We start from the raw sequence: 18738 nt of genomic DNA on the forward strand, positions 1-18738 counted from the left end.
GCTGCTGCTCCATGGGGATGAGTTTGCTTTGAGAAAGGATAAAAATTTTAGTTGATGAATTAAGTGTTTCTAATAAATGAAGAGATGTGTCCTTTATTTAAACATCCACAATAAGATATTTCACCAAATAAAGTGGGTCACTTCCTCAGGCCTATTGTAAAATTTTAGGTCTTTTGTTATTCCCAAAAAGGTCAAAAAGATGAAAAAAAATTCTGTGGCAGTAATCTCTCCAAGACAGGATGCTGCTATCTGCCTCCTTTTAAAATGCTGCTCAGATCTTCACAACTTAAATTTAGCTCCATGACAGCCTTCCCCTTCTCCCTGTGAGGTACAAGTCGTCTGAGATGACTGACAGATGTTAAATGAAGATACCTTGCCACATGGCTCTCTGGCTTTTAGAGCAATGACTAATCTACAACAGGAAAAAATCAGGAGATAAACCTGACAGGGCTCTCTGAAATTAACATAGCTCAGACCCCCTGCTAGTGTCTTAAACCTATTTGTCTTCCTAAAAGTGGATTTCCAGTTGCCTGCTAGCCAGCTTCAAGAATTTTTGAAAGAAGAGCCAGTGATTCAAGATTCCTGAAATCCTTGAGTAGTTTCCTTTGGCTATTTGTGGAAAGTTAAAACAGAAGGGAAAAGATAAATGGTCCCTTGAAAATTAAATATTGATGTGACAAGCTGACAACTTCCTGGTCCAAATTGCCGTATGTGATAACAGCAATGAGCTCATTTCTTCAGAGTGGCTGGTTGGAACAAAGCTGTCTGTCCGAGTATCGATGGATACATCTTGCAGAATATAAAGGAGGCAAAGGTGGAGTGTAACGTGATAATGAAATGAAGGTCAATTAGAAATCCTAAACAGAGAGAACTGGGAAAATGCAATTTGAAGCTAGGTCTCTGTCGCCCACCTAGATAATTTTGGATGCAGCTGTGGGAGCATAAAGAAAGCTGCAGAGTGTGAAAGTTGCAGACATCAGAGACTTGTAGAATCACAGACTCAGAAGGAACTGCATTGTCCAACTAGTCCAATCCTTATCAGAGAAAGAATCTCTGATTAATGGTCATTCAACATCTGCTTGAAGCTCTCCAATAAAGGGAACCCCACCCCCCACCTCTAAGGCAGTCCATTCTACTTTTGGATGACTCTAATCGTTAGGGAATTTTTCCTGACATCAAGTCTAAATTTGTCTCTTTGTGAATTCTACTCATTGCTCCTGGTCCTGAGCTCTGTGACCAAACAAAAGAAATCTAATCTCTATTTCACATCATCCGTTCAATATTAGAAAGCAGTTATCATGTTCCTGCTAAGTGTTTTCTTCTCCACGCTAAATAAATATGCCCAAGTCTTTTGACCAACTTTTCATGTTGAATCAGTGTAAGACTCTTAACCATCTTGGGTGTTCTCCTCTGCATATTCTCCTGTTTATCAATATTGAGCCTAAAACATATGCCTTAAAAAGATGGTGAAGAAGGGGCAGGGATTCACTTGAGTTCTCCCAGGTTCTGTTGCAAACAACTTCAAGTAGAACACCTCAGAGTAGGTTCTAGAGAGGCAAAGCCTTCAAAAGGAAAGGGTGAAGCAATTTTTCCAGTCCATGACAACTTAGAATGTCAGCAGGAAAGGTCTATTATACCAGGGTGAGAGTGGAGCACAGAGCTGTGCTCCAGCAAACCAGCAACAGGCTTTGGAGAAAATGAATCATTTGTAGCAGCAGTGGCTTTTAGAGCTCTCAGACCACAGATGGTAAGGGGAGCAGACAGCTGGCCAGAGATTACAGGGGTCCGTTTGCTGAAACTGGGTGCATGACTCTATAGCATTGCCTATATGTGGATCTGGGTCTTGGTCCCAAAGTAAGGAGGAGTCCTAACATTACAGAGCTTGCAGATTCAGGGGAGCAGGGAACCTGGCTACAGTTCCAGGATGGAAAAGAATATTTGTATACCAGGTCAGGAGAACAGTGACTACACCTATCCTTAGATCATAGCACCTTGGAAGATCTGAGAAATACACACCCCCAGAATTGGCTCTGAGAGCAGCAGGAAGAAACACCTGAAGATTTGGACAGTGCAACCTTCACTGCAGAGCAAAACCCTACTTTAACCTAGTGTTAAAAGTAATAAAATAGGATGGAAAATGAGCAAACAACACAAAAAGAATATGACCATAGAAAGTGATTATAGTGACATAGAAGATCAAAACACAAACTCAGAAGAAGATATCAAAGTCAAAACTGCAACATTCAAAGCCTCAAATAAAAATGTGAATTGGTCTTAGACCCAAGAGGAATTCCAAAGAAACTCAAAAGGGATTTTAAAAATAAATAAGAGAGGTGGAGGAAAAGTTGGGAAAATAAATGAGAATGATGCAAGAAGATCATGAAAAGGAGTCAACAGTTTGGTTAAGGAGGCACAAAAATACTGAAGAAAAAAATAGAATAGGTCAAATGTTAAATTCCTTAAAAATCAGTATTGCACAAGTGGAAGAAGATATACAAAAATTCACGGAGGAAAAGAACTCCTTAAAAAGTTAAGTTGGCCAGGTGGAAAAGGAGATACAAAGGCTTGGCTGCCATAGGATACTATGGACTCCCAGTAAACTTAAAATCCCCAGATCTCTTCTCAGATAAACTATTGCTCATTTAGTCATGCCTTGCCACACATCTAGTACTTGTAAAGTTTGTTATTGCTATTTTTTAACCCAAATGTAACTATAGATTACATTTAATGTAATATAATGTAATATAATTAAAGATTACATTTAACTCTATGAAACACTTTCTTATTAGACTCAGGCCAATATCCTAGCTTGTAAAGTCCTTTCAGGGGTTCTTAGGTTTTTCTGTTTCATGGATCCCTTTGGGAATCTGGTGAAGTCTCTGGACCCCTTCTTAAATAATATGTCATTGTTGTTGTTTCCTTTCATAGTTGAAAAAAAATGCTAAATCTCAGTTAAATGTTTTTGAAAATAAAAGATGTATTTTTTACATTCAAATCAACCAGGTTAAGAACCCCCTATTTTAGATCCTGACTCTCTTATCTTGAGAATTAGCTATCTTTCCCAACCCTTTGTCATCTATAAATATAAATATATAATTTGCATATTTACATTTATATATACATTATATATAGTATAGTATATGAATGTATATATACATTCATAAATATATATGAATATACATGTATACATGTATATGTGTGTGTGTGCGTGTGTGTGTGTGTGTGTGTGTGTGTGTGTGTGTATGATAAGCATGCTCTTTATCCAAATCATTGATAAAAATGTTGAACAGGAACCAGCAGAGTGGCAGCCCAGGGTTAGAGACCAACAGAGCCGAGTAAGTGACAGCTGCTGAGCCCCAGATATCAGCCACAGAAGCTCTTGAGACTTTCAGCCCTCAGATTAAACATCTGTAAGTCACCTACCTCAACTTTCGGGAGCCAGGATGGTGGAGTGATCAGTAAATGCTCTTTCCTCCCCTCTTGATGACCTCAAAAGAACCATAAAATATTTCCCCAGAAAGATCCTGGATCAGTGGGAATAGCAGAGGAGGCAAATAGTCTCATAACCCCTGAGGCTAGGAAAATAGCTAAGGGGGATTCCTCCTACTGTGGCAGAGGTGAGCAGGAAGGAGAGGGGTCCCAAGGCAGTAGAAACTCGCACTAGGACCCAGGCAAGCCTCAGAACTTCAGGGGAAATGGGAATACAATAGGGCAGCTGGGATCACTAACCCCTGGGCTTGTATTGCATCAGCTTAGCTGAGCAGATATCCCTTGACCCCACCCTCTCTCAAGCTTAACAAGCTAGCCCCAGGGCTGATCTGGGAAACACAAAACAAAAAGATAAAAAGACACTTGCCCTTAGTTTTTTCACACTAGTCAGCTCAACACCAATTTTTGCAGCTTCTAACTGAAAGAACCAAAAACCACAACACACATCAACCATCATGAGCAGGAAAAATCAAAACAAGGGCAAAAAACCCCATAGATTCTTTCTATGGGGACAAAGTCCAAAACACAAATACCAAAGAGGTCAGTAGTGAGACTGTACTTCCATCTGAAACTTTAGAAGGGACTATGAACTGCTCACATGCACAAAAATCTCTCCTGGAACAGCTGAAGAAGGAAATAGAAGAGAAACTGGCCAATGATTTTAAAAGTATGAAAAAAGAAATTCAGGAAGAGAACATCTCTTTAAAAAGGAAAATTGAACAAATGGAAAAGGAAGTTCAAAAACTAACTAGAGAAAATAATTCCTTAAAAAGGAAAAAATTGGACAGATGGAAAAGGAGATGCAAAAGTTAACTGAAGAAAACAATTTGATAAAAATTAGAATTGGGCAAGTAGAAACTAATGACTCTATGAGACAGCAAGAATCAGTCAAACAAAATCTAAAGAATGAAAAGATAGAAGAAAATGTAAAATATCTAATTGGAAAAACAACTGACCTGGAAAATAGATCCAGGAGAGAAAATTTAAGAATTATTGGCCTGCCAGAAAGCCATGATGAAAAAAAAGATTCTGGACAATATCTTCCAGAAAATCATCAAGGAAAGCTCCCTGGAAATGCTAGATACAGAGCGCAAAACAGTCATTGAAAGAATCCACTGTTCACCTCCCTAAAGGGATCCCAAACTCAAAACCCCAAGAAATATTGTTGCCAAATTCCAGAACTATCAAGTGGAGGAGAAAATACTATAGGCAGCCAGAAAGAAACCATTCATATATCAAGGAGCTACAGTCAGGATCACACAGGACCTTACAGCTTCTACATTAAAAGATCAAAGGGATTGGAATCCAATATTCTGTAAGGCCAAGGAGCTGGGACTACAACCAAGGATCAACTACCCAGCAAAGTTCAGCATAACATTTCATGCAAGTAGATGATCATTCAATGAAGTAAGGGATTTCCAGATCTTCCTGACAAAAACGCCAGAACTTAAAAGAAAATTTGATCTTCAAATGCAGGTCTCAAGAGAGGCACAAAAAGGTAAACGGGGTGGGGATAAACCTTGTTACTCAATTTGGGCAAACTGTTTACCTCCTACAAGGGAAGATGATACCTGTTAATCTTGAGAATTGTACATCTATTATGAAATATAAAAGGGATATACATAGAGTGAATGGGTATAAAGGAAATGATGTGATGATAAAAATAAGATTTAAGCATGAGAAGGCATTGTAACAGGAGATGTAAAAAGGAGGAAGTAGAAAATGGTAAATTACATCACAGGAAGCAGTGCAAAATTATAGTAGAGGGAAAGAGAGGAGGGAGATGAGCATTGTTTGAGAGGTACTCTCATCTGATTTGGTTCAAAGAGGGAACAATAAACTGAATTAAGTACATAATTCTAACTAGCTGTATAGGCAGTAGGAGAGGAAGGGGAAAGAAAGGGGAGGGGAAGCTGAAAGGGAGGGAAAAAGTAGTAAGGGTAAAGGGGAGTAAAAGGGAGGGGGGCTAAAAGAAGGAAGGGAAGGCTACAGGAGGTGGTGGTAAAAAGTGAAAACTATTGAGGAGGGGAAGGGAGATGGGAGAACTAAAAGTACAAATGCAAGGAAAAAGTGTGGAGGGAAATACACAGATTGTAACCATAAATGTGAATGTGAATGGAATGAACTCTCCCATAAAATGGAGATGGATAGCAGAATGGATTAAAAGCCACAATCCAACAATATGTTGTTTACAAGAAACACATTTGAAATGGGGGGATACACACAGGGTGAAGGCAAAAGGTTGGAGCAGAATATATTGTGCTTCAGATGATGTAAGAAAAGCAGGGGTAGCAATCCTAATCTCAGAGAAAGCAAAAGCAGAAATAGACCTAATCAAAAGAGATAAGGAAGGAAATTATATCCTGCTAAAAGGCACCATACCCAATGAAGCAATATCATTACTAAACATGTATGCTCCAAGTGGTATAGCATCCAAATTCTTAGAGAAGAGGTTAGGGGAGTTGAAGGAAGAAATAGACAGCAAAACTATACTAGTGGGGGACCTCAACTTCCCCCTCTCTGAACTTGATAAATCTAACCTCAAAATAAATAAGAAAGAGGTTAAAAAGGTAAATAAAACTCTGCATAAAGTAAATATGATAGATCTCTGGAGAAAATTGAATGGTAATAGAAAGGAATATACCTTTTTCTTAGCGGTACATGGCACATATACAAAAATTGACCAGGTACTAGGACATAAAAACCTCACAATTCAGTGCAGAAAGGCAGAGATTATCAATGTGTCCTTCTCAGATCATAATGCAATAAAAATTACATGTGAGAAAAGGTCATGGAAAGATAAACCAAAAATCAACTGGAAACCAAATAATCTAATCTTAAAGGAGTGGGTTAAACAACAAATCATAGAAACAATTAACAACTTCATTCAAGAGAATGACAATAATGAGACAACATACCAAATCTTATGAGATACTGCAAAAGCAGTTCTTAAGGGAAATTTCATATCTTTGAATGCCTACATAAATAAAATAGAGAAAGAGGAGATCAATGACTTGGGCATGCAGCTGAAAAAGCTAGAAAAAAGAACAAGTTGAAAAATCTCCAAGTAAATACCAAATTAGAAGTACTAAAAACCAAAGGAGAGATTAATAAAATTGAAATTAAGAAAATTATTGAATTAATAAATGATTGGTTTTATGAAAAATCTAATGAAATTGATAAACTTTTGGTCAATTTGATTTAAAAAAAGAAAGAAGAAAATCATATTACTAATATCAAAAATGAAAGGGGTGAACTCTCCTCCAATGAGGAGGAAATTAAAACAATAATTAGAACTAACTTTATGCCCATAAATTCGACAATCTAAATAAGATGGGTGAGTATTTTAAAAAATATAAATTGCCCAGATTGACAGAGGAGGAAGTTGCATGTTTAAACAACCCCATCTCAGAAAAAGAAATTGAGAATGCCATCAATGAACTCCCTAGGAAAAAATCTCCAGGGCCAGATGGATTTACAAGTGAATTCTATCAAACATTTAAAGAACAGTTAATTCCAACACTATATAGACTATTTTTGAAAATTAGGGAAGAAGGAGTCCTCCCAAATTCTTTTTATGATACAAATATGATTATGATACCTAAACCAGGAAGAGACAAAACAGAGAAAGAAAATTATAGACCAATTTCCTTAATGAATATAGATGCAAAAATTTTAAATAAGATTTTAGCAAAATAAATATAGCATCTTATCATGAGAATAATACATTATAATCAGGTAGGATTCATACCAGGAATGCAGGACTGGTTCAATATTAGGAAAACTATTATTGATCATATCAACAACAAATCTAACAGAAACCACATGATTATCTCAATAGATGCAGAAAAAGTTTTCAACAAAATACAACACCCATTCCTATTAAAAACACTTGAGAATATAGGAATAAAGGGAACTTTCCATAAAATAATAAGCAGTATCTACCTAAAACCTTCAGTAAGCATTATATGCAATGGAGATAAGCTAGATTGCATTTCCAATAAGATCAGGGGTGAAACAAGGATGTCCATTATCACCCCTATTATTCAATATGGTACTAGAAAAGATAGCTGTAGCAATTAGAGAAGATAAAGAAATTGAAGGAATTAGAACAGGCAAAGAAGAAACTAAGTTATCACTCTTTGCAGGTGATAAGATGATATACTTAGAAAATCCCAGAGATTCAAGTAAAAAACTACTTGAAATAATAAACAACTCTGGCAAAATTGCAGGTTACAAAATAAACCCATACAAATCTTCTGCATTCCTATATATGAGCAACAAAGTCCAACAGCAAGAGATAGAAAGAGAAATCCCATTTAAAGCTAGGGTAGACTCTATGAAATATTTGGGAGTTTACCTGCCAAAACAAACCCAGGGACTATATGAACACAATTACAAGATACTTTTTGCAGAAATAAAGTCAGATCTAAGTAAGCGGAAAAACATCAGTTACTCATGGGTAGGCTGAGCCAATATAATAAAAATGACAATTCTACCTAAATTAATTTACTTATTTAGTGCCATACCAATTAAACTATCAGATAATTATTTTCTAGAGCTGGATAAAATAATATCAAAATTCATCTGGAAAAACAAAAGGTCCAGAATATCAAAGTGACTAATGAAAAGAAATACTAGGGAAGGTGGTCTAGAGCTACCAGATCTCAAATTGTATTATAAAGCAGCAATTATCAAAACCACTTGATACTGGCTAAGAAACAGAAGGGTAGACAAGTGGAATAGGTTAGGCACTCAAGATACAATAGGCAAAGAATATAGCAATCTTCTGCTTGATAAACCCAAGGACCCCAGCTTCTGGGATAAGAACTCACTGTATGACAAAAATTGCTGGGAAAACTGGATAACAGTGTGGTAGAAACTAGGTATAGACCAATGTCTGACACCATACATAAGAATGAAGTCCAAATGAGTACATGATCTACATATAAAGAAGGATACCATGGACAAACTGGAGGAGCAAGGAATAGTGTATTTATCAGATTTATGGAGAAGGGAAGAATTTTTGACTAAAGAAGAAATAGAATGTATTATGAAGTGCAAGATGGATAATTTTGATTACATTAAACTGAAAAGTCTTTGCACAACCAAACTCAATGCAACCAGAATTTGGAGGGATGTAGTATATTGGGAAAGAATTTTTACAGCTAATCTTGGGGATAAAGGCCTCATTTCTAGAATATATAGAGAACTGAGTCAAATGTGCAACAATACAAGTTATTCCTCAATTGATAAATGGTCAAAGGATATGAACAGTCAATTTTCAGAGGAAGAAATTAAAGATATCAATAATCATATGAAAAAATGCTCTAAATCACTTTTGATTAGAGAGATGCAAATTAAAACCACTCTGAGGTACCACATCACACCTATCAGATTGGCAAGCATGACAAAACAGGAAAATGACAGATGTTGGAGAGAATGTGGGAGAGTTTGAGTTCATTGTTGGTGGAGTGTGAGTTCATCCAACCATTCTGAAGAGTGGTTTGGACCTACGCCCAAAGGGCTACAAAAATGTGCATACCCTTTGACCCAGCAATATTGCTTCTAGGACTTTATCCCCAAGAGATCATAAAAATGGGAAAGGGCCCCACATGTACAAAAATATTTGTAGCAGCACTCTTTGTAGTGACCAAAAACTGGAAATCAAGGGGATGCCCATCAATTGGGGAATGGCTGAATAAATTATGGTATATGAATGTAATGGAATACTATTGTGCCATAAGAAATGATGAACAAGAAGACTTCAGAGAGGCCTGGAAAGACTTACATGATCTGATGCTGAACGAAAGGAGCAGAACCAGGAGACCTTTGTGTTGGGGATGGAAGCTCAATTCCAGGTGGACAGTCTCGGGCGGGTAAAGGTGGGAACTTCTAAATCTTAGAGTTCTCACAAGACCCCCCCAGGAAATGACTGGGAATCAAGGTGAACCGAGTTATCTCGTGTATTTCTGCCTCTTCCCGTGAGAAACGTGATGGGAGAGAGCTCTCCCCGCCCTCGAGATTGTCCCGGATCTGGGCACACTATTGTTATCTAACAGCACAGTATTCAGATGCAAACTATGCTGCTGGAGGGTTTAAGTAGGATCAGGAAAGCCTGAAAGTTCTCTTGGGTGGAGGGGCGCGGAGCGGTGAGGACAACAAGGCTCCGCTTTTCCTCTCTCTTCTCTCCCCTCCCCCCTCTCTCCCCACTTGTACTTCTACTTCCAATCTCTTATTGTAAGATCTTTGCCTCCTTGGGAGATTCTTCGCTCCCTCCTAAGGAAGAATTCCTCTGCACTTGTAACTAGACCCTGAAATAAAGCTCAACCCTTGTTCGACTCTGGAACGTCCTTTCTCTCATACGAGCATCCGGTTTGGCCAACCGAAGACCTCGGGATAGAGGTAAGAAGACTCGGGTAGCCCACAGGCCTCTAGGCCTGGCACCTTTGTGCACAGCAACGACCACAGTGTGCAAAAGTTTTTTCTGGTAGACTTGGATCTTCATAGCAATGCAAGGACTTAAAAAAAAAGTTCCCAATGATCTTCAAAGGCAAAATGCCTTCCACATCCAGAGAAAGAACTATGGAATTCAATCACAGAATGCCGCAGATCATTTTTTTGTGTGTGTGTATTTAATGTTTTGGTTTGTTATATGATTTCTCCCATTTATTTTAGTTCTTCTACACAGCATGACCATAGTGAAAATGTATTCAATAGGAATGTATATGTAGATCCTATATAGAATTGTATGCCATCTCAATGGGGGGGGGGGGGTAAGGAGGGGGGAAAAAATCTAAGTTTTATGCTAGTGATTGTAGAACACTAAAAATAAATAAAATTAATTTTAAAAAACAGCAAGCTCAAATAAAAAAAAATTGTTGAACAGCCAAGACACTCCACAATCAGCAGAGATTAATCAAAACAGATTATGTGATTAAAATGAAGCCCAATCAAACTGAAAACTTCACTCATTCTGATTTGTTGCACCTCATCTAGGCAGTAAAAATACTTGAGATAGTCAAGTTATTGGATGTTCCTAGCCATTGATGAAAAATGTCCTCAGAATAGTCTTCAGGTATGCCTGAGGATGTTCTTTGAAGCCCTGTATGTGTCTAGGAGTAGAATTAACAACCAAGATACATACAACACCCTCTGCCTCTGTCCCTTGATACTCAAATGTACATTTCCCACCTCTTTCTTCCCAAGCACTCAAAGGATCATAGAATCATAGAGTTAAAATAAGACGACCATCAAGTTTAATCCCTTCATTTTACAGATGATGAAACTCAGTAACAGAGAGAAGTAAAACAACTTTCACAGGGTCACACAATTAGCGAGTATCTAAAGTGAGTTTTGAGCTTAGATCTTCAAGTCCTGTGCCTTATGTATTACAGCATGTTAACTCATGAAAAATTGCTGCCTTATCTGAGCTCCTGCCTCATTTATGCCCTTGGGTTCCATAGGTGCTATTAGAAGAACATACTAACCATGGTATAAAAAGGCAAAAACCTAAGACCTTTGATCACTGGTGCCACATGCATTTAGATGGGACCTGGTAAATCAGAATAACTACATTCTTTTATCCTGGTTCAGTTACACCCCCAAAGCAAAATACAAACTGATGTTAAAATAGATCTTTGCTCTCAGGGCAGAGGGGGCACTATCCCAATCTTCAGGGTTTTTTTTCTGTTTCTCTCAGAGCTAATTCTGGGGGTTATACCCCTGTAAACATAATGTCAGGAATACTAAAGCACAGAATGAGTGGATTAGCTAAGAACAATAAAAAAGGATAGGGGAAGGTTGTTTAATCTGTATTGAGAGAAAGCAAAGGCTTAAAAGGTTTCCAACCCCCACTCAGTGATAACAGAAAGTAGAAAGAAGGCAGAACTGTTCAAGTCTTAATTTGCTGTTTGCCAAGTATAATCATCCGTGGACAGGAAAAAATTAAGCAAAAAAAATGGCTAATGGAAAGTTGAAATCTAAGATAAGTAAGGCAATAACAAGGGTCCACCTAGCAACCAATTAAAGCACCTAGCAGTTGAGCTCCCAGGTAATTGTGATTCAGAGATGTTATCTCCTCCTTTTACTTACTTCTAACTCTCTACTCTTTCATCCTCGTCTACTTTCACCTCAGTCACTCCTCTAATGTCTACATTCACTGTGCCCTGATGGATTTCTTCTCTTAAGAACCATCTGCTCATATTCTGAGACCACTTATGAACCGAGGAATGACTCTTAGTCTTGGCAATTTGTATGTATCAATCTATATTTTAGAAATTAGACCTTTATCAGAGAAACTTGTTGCTAAGATCTTTTCCAGTTAATTATTACCTTTCAATTTTAACTATTGAATTTTTTTGTGCAAAACCTTTTAAATTTAATGTAATCAGCATTACCCTCTACAGTACTTGTGGCTCCTTTCTCTCCTTGCCTCCTTGCCCATTGGGCCAGCAGGATGAGTAGGTATACATCTTGCTGCTCACTGCCACTTCTGGAACTTTCCCATGCCACCATCATGTTGTTACTTCTTGTCCTTTGACATTCACTCCTCTGTCTATATCACCCTGTCCATATCCTTTGTATATTAATCTACTGGTTTCTTTTCTCAAGTAGTTCAGTGCTTGACTCACAGTCTTCCTCTCCCCACTAGTCAACATCCTCCTACTTGAGATTATCAATATATATGTTGATATTCCTTCTAACACTCTAACCTACCAGCTCATCAATAAATCAATGAATGAAAGAATAAATTGAATCAAATGAATGAAAAATATTTACTGAGTGTTTCCATGTAAGCTCCTTGAGAACAATGATTACTTTTACCCTAGCAATGAGCACAGTGCCTAGCATATGTTAGGCACTTAATAATTGCTAGTTTGTTGACTTATTACTTGTTGGGGGTGTAAGCTCAGTTCCATGTGGACAGTCTCAGGCGGGTAAAGGTGGGAACTTCTAAATCTTAGAGTTCTCATGAGGCCCCCCAGGAAACAGCAGGGAATCGAGGAGTGAGACCGAGCTATCTCGTGTATTTCCGCCTCTTCCCGTGAGAACGTGATGGGAGAGGCATCCCCGCCCTCGAGACTGGCCCGGATCTGGGCACACCTATTGTTATCTAACAGGCACAGTATTCAGGTGCAAACTACGCAGCCAGAGAGCTTAATTAGGGTCAGGAAAGCCTGAAGGCGCTCTTAGCGCGGGAGGGGCCCTTACAGGACAGAAGGTGCCTCTTCCCTTTTCCTCTCTTCGCTCTTCCCTCCCCCCTCTCTCCCCACTTCCACTTCTGCTTCCAATCTCTTACTGTAAGATCTTTGCCTCCTTGGGAGATTTCTCTCTCTCTCCTAAGGAAGAGTTCCCCCTGCACATGTAACCAGGACCCTGAATAAAGCCTAACCCTTGTTCGACTCCGGAAAGTCTCTTCTCTCATACGTTTATCCGGTTTGGCCAGCCGAAGACCTGTGATAGGTAAGGTAAGACTCGGGTAGCCCTCAGGCCTCTAGGCCTGGCAATTACTAAATACTGGGGATACAAAACTCACATTCTAACTGGGGAAGAGAACAGATACAGAAAGGTTCAGATAAAAAGTCCCAGCTTTGCTTTTTGACTCCATCTTACCTCATACACCATCTTAGATCTCACCATAATTGTACTACCTCTATGAAAACCAAAGCCTGAAATTATCCTCTCTTAACATAACCTTGGATTCCTCTATCTCTCCCTTTGTCTCTTTCTTCATCTTCATGGAAACTTTTTGTTGCAATCCCCTTCAAATTCCACACCTCTTGCTCAGGTATTTTCTTCCCTAAATTGTCTTGAGCCCTGTAATTAACCAATTTAACTACTCTCAAATCATCTACCCTTGAAATCCCTTGCTGTCCTATTCTACTTCATAATTTTCCAAACCTTAGATCCAGGTCCCCTCCATCAACCATTTCTCCACTTCTACTCAAGCTCCCTGAAGTCCAACCTAATACTCATAACAGTATCTCATTTCCTCATTCCTCACTTCCAATTTTCCCTCTTCTCCCCTGCTTTTCATCCCAAAAAAGTCCATGACATTGTCACCTTATTTTTCTTTCTTTCTTTGGGTCTCTGAGGAAGAGAAGGCCTTTGTCTGTATCAAGGCCAATTCCTCTGTTGACAAATTTGATCCTATCCCCCCCCCCCCATCTCCTCTGGAAGCTCACCCCTTCCATCATCCCTGCTCTGCTCCTTTCATGCCACCCTTTTCTTCAGTCTTTTTTTTTTTTTTTTATCTAATAGCACATTTCATATTGCCTACCAAAATGCCCAGGTTTCCCCAAGTCTTTAAAAATCTTGCTTGGCCCTGACATCCCCTCACACTATCCTCTTGTCTCTCCTTCCTTTCACAACTAAATTCTTAGAAAAAAAGCAGCCGATGTTCATTGCCTCTACTGTCTTAACTGCCACTCATCTCTTACTTTCTTGCAATCTGGTTTCCTACTTCTATTTAATTAAAACTCTTTTATTTGGGCAAAATACCATAGAATATATTCATTATATCTGATGACTTTTTTGCAATTCTTATCCTTCTTAACCCTTAATTTGCTTTTGACGTGTTTAACCATCTTCTCCTAAATAATCTCCTCTTGACTTCCATAAGGATGTTTTCTGCCGATGTTTCTGTTACATACTCATCATTCCTCAGTACTCTTTGCTGAAACAATCTCATCTCCTCATATGCTAACCATAGATATTTCAAAGTTCTTTCCTGACCCCTTTTCTCTTCTCCCTTTCTATTGTCTCAATTGGTGAGTTCATTAAGGACCATGGATATAATTATCATCTATAGATTTATGTCTATATTTCTGTTGTTTGGTCACTTTAGTTGTGATTGACTCTTCATGACCATATTTTGGGTTTTCTTAGCAAAGATACTGGAATGGTTTGCCATTTTCTTCTCAAGATCATTTTACAGATGAGGAAACTGAGACAAAGAGTTAAGTGACTTGCCCAGAGTCACACAGCTAGTAACTATCTGAAGTCATATTTGAACTCACAAAAATGAGTCTTCCTGACTCCAGGCCCAGCACTGTATTCATTGCTCCACCTAGCTGCACTGTTCATTTACATGTATATATATATATATATATATATATATACACATACATATACATATACATATGTGTATGTATATGTGTGTTTATATATATCCCCAATCTTTATCCTAAATTCCATTGATACATCAAAAATTGACTTCTGAACATTTTCATCAGGATATGCAAAATGGAATTCATTATTTTCCCCAACACCTTAATAATTAATTTCCTTGCTTTTAGTTTCTCCCTTTCAAATATATCCTCCGTACTGATTCCAAAAGATATAGCTCAAGTTAGAATGTATGATTCCTCTACTCAAAAACTTTTAATGGCTCCCTATCGACTTTAAGATGAAATACAAACTCCTGAATTTATGTTTAAGATTTTCTACAATAAAGTTCCCATCTAATTTTTTAAATCACAAATGGTTTCCAGATCAAAATGTAGACAGGTTGAAGGAACTGATGAGATCCAGTATAGAGAAAAGAAGATTTAGGAGGATTATTCAAACTATTCACTATTTGAAGTATTTCAAGAGTTATCACATGGAAGAAAAGATAAGACTTGTTCCATTTAACCCCAGATGGTAGAACAAGGAAATATATGGAAGTAGATTTTAAGTCAATGTAAGTACAGCAAGGTTTTAGGAGTTGACCACCCTTGGATGGTCATCCTTAAGCCTGTACTATTGAATTGTTACCATATTCATTCTTATCAACCCAAGTTCTAAGGTACCCCAGCAGTATTTTTGGATATTTTTATTAATTATTAAAAATTCAAACTAATTACTAATAATTAATTGGTTAACTTTGATTTTTCTATCCTAGTATTTGAATATTTTCTGTTTAATAAACTGGAGAAATTTTTTTCCATAAATATTTGCTCATTTCTTTCTCTTTTCTATCATAAAGTGATATACACACATATATATACATATATTTATAGATATGTACACATGTAATATATCTATTACATATATATGTAATATATAATCTGGGTATGTATATATAATCCCCTAATCTCCTAGATTTAAACATCACAATCTCTCTCTCTCTCTCTCTGTCTCTCTATATATACATATATGTATGTGTATGTATGTGTACATATGTGTGTATATGTATGTATTACACACATGCATATATACCTATAATTTTATATATATAATTTATTAGGAGGATAATGAATAACACAGACACAAAATTTTATTTACATTACTTTAGTTGTGAGATCATTGCCACAATTACCTCTACTTATTACTTCTCCTCACTTCTCAGAAACAGACCCACCATTCAGCTTCTCTGAAGAGCTGCCAAAGTCTCTCTAGGACACTGTTTTTATTTTTTCATGAGTACCAAAGTCAAACTCAGTCCTATCAGGAATTTTTTTTCTGTCCTCTAACAGCCTCTCTCTAGGCAATGATAGGTAACTTTTCAGGACAGCAGTTCAAATTCTTAAATCTCCTCATAGCCTTTTCTAGGAATTCACTTTAATAATATTTCTTTCCAAGAAAAGAATTAAAACAATTCAATCAGAAAAGTTTTCTTCATCCTCCTTTTTCTCATGACCTCATGTGAAAAGCTCTTCAATTTTTACCCTTAATAGACTCTCTAGAATGCCATTTAAACTTCCAGTTTATCATGAACTTCACAGAAGGATAATTAAACTGTTGCTGTCCGAGATTCCAAAGCTTTTTGAAGAGACAGTAATACAGGCAAGGCTATTAAAACTAGTGGTACACAAGGAATGAGACTGTAAAATATTAGAGTTGTCCAAATGCTACCTCACTTTTTGGTGGGGCTATAGAAGAGGTCACTTCTATCAAGATTTTACATGATTCTGTAATACTACTTCATTCATGTACTCTATATTCCAACCAAGATGGTTTACTATTTATTCTTCAAAATGAAATATCTCCCATTCCCATACCTTTGCACAGGACTGTCCCTCATTCTGGAATACACTCTCTTCTTATCTCTATCTTTTATGATTTCAAAGCTTAGTTTAACTTCCACTTCCTGTAAAAAACCTTTGCTAAGCCTCTCAGTCATCAGTCTTCTTTCTTTCCTCCAACAGCCTTGTACTCCTTTATCTGTATTCAAGGTCCAGGACATTATCCATTGTATCTCTTAGATGTAATATATGTAAATAATATGATAGTGTTTAATAATAATATAATACACAAATGCTAATTGTTTTTATCACTAATAACAAAAGATAAATTATATGACAAAATTATCATGTGGTATGTCACCCTCCTTCATCCCCAGTAGAATGTGAAGGCTTTGAGGCAAGGGACTGCATCAGTTTTGTCTCAGTATCTTCAATACCTAGGGACAGTGTCTGCTTGTAATAAGTGCTTCATAAACGTGTGAACAGTAAATTGAACTGAATTGAATTTGTAGTAAACTAGGAAACCAGATCATCTGCAAAGAATGAGGGAGTAAAAGTTAGGGTTTAGGATCTGAATAGAGTGGCAGAAGGAGTTAGAAAAAAACAAAGTGAATTGACCAGCACCATTAAGAAAAGTCCAACCGAAGTTAAGTATGGTGAGGTTGTGATGAGAGCCATGGGCACAATTGTGTGATTTTTCTCAAAGTCTCTAAATAGCCCTGGTGTGGAATTGATGAAAAAGAGATGATGACAAAGAGGAGGAGGAGGAGGAAGAGAACAGGAAGCAGGAAGAGGAGAGGGAGAATAAATAAAGCAGGAAGAAAAGGAGAGGACCAAGAAGAAGGAGAAGAAAAGAAAGGACAAAGAAGAAACAGGAGGAGAAAGCAAACTCTTTTATAGGACTTGTCAACTAACAAATGAAGCCAAGAGGGAGCTAAGAAAATGGGGGGAAACACTTAAAATACCAAGCAACATCAGAGGACTACAGGTGTGGAGTGCTGCATAGACCTTCAGACAACATCACTATATTATTAATATTGCTTGATTGATTTTGCTTTGTTGCAAGAGAGCTGAGTTCCTTAAGTACAGAGATTGATTATCATTTTTACTTTTTATCCCCAACACAGGATCATAGAAGGGACTTTGGAGGCCACTGAATCCAGTCCTCCCATTTTACGATAAGGAAACTAAACCCCAGAGCAGTAAATGACTCCCCAGGGTCCTACTGCCAATAAGTATCTAAAGAAGAATCCACTTCATCCTGAATCCCCAAATTTGTTCTACCCACTACACCACACTTCCTGTATCACAGCACCTAGGACAGTGCCTTGAAAATAGTTAGTGTTTATTAAATATATTAAATTGCTTTCTTCCTACCTCATATGCCTTTGTAGTGAAGGTAGCATATGTTTGCAAAGAAATATCAAGAAATGATTAAATAAATTGATTCCCCATTCAGTCCTGTCCTGGTGTTTCTTATCTTTCAACCCTACCTACCCCCCACCCCCGCCCCCTCAAGACCAGCTTACCTAGTCCTGGACTCTAGCTCCTACTTCCTGACTGCTATTCATAAGCAACTCTTGTTTTTCTCCTTCCATCTTTTAAATGAAGCTGCCCTTGCTTTTCTTATATCCAGGGTCATATCTGACCACTCTCTCAGTTCCAACAGTCCTTGGCTCCAGGCCCCAATCCCTGTCCCAGTGTGACCTTCCCTAACCTTATTTCTCTGGGATTCCCTAATCAGTCTCATGGGAATCTACATTGGGTCCTCTGCACAATCTAGGCTGCTTTGAAAATTATTGCAAACATATTCTGAAGGTTAGGAAAAGACATTGAAAAATGTCAGAGTCATTCAGCAGTTACTGCCAAGACCATCTGTTGACAACCACAGACCTGTGCCTGCAGAATGTGTTGCTTGTGGAAATGTACTATTAACACTTTGCTATCCTCATCCATCACTTCTTCCTTCTATGTACAGAATAAGTACCTTCTTCATTCAACAACCATTTACTATTTGGTGCTGTGTTATGAACTGGGAATGTGAAAAGAGAAAGAAAATAGTCTTTGCTCCCAAGGAGTTAACATGCTGCTGAAAGAAAACAATCTATACACAAATAAGGAAATAGAAATATATATACATACACACACAAAAACACATATATGTATATGTGTGTATATGTATATGTACATATAATATATATATATATAATAACAAGAGGGCAGAATACAATAAAAATCAGTCAATAGATATATATTAAGCATCTGCTATATAGCACGCACTACATTAGATGTTGGGATG

This window comes from Notamacropus eugenii, chromosome 4 (assembly GCF_028372415.1).
Source record: "Notamacropus eugenii isolate mMacEug1 chromosome 4, mMacEug1.pri_v2, whole genome shotgun sequence".
Classification (NCBI taxonomy): domain Eukaryota; kingdom Metazoa; phylum Chordata; class Mammalia; order Diprotodontia; family Macropodidae; genus Notamacropus; species Notamacropus eugenii.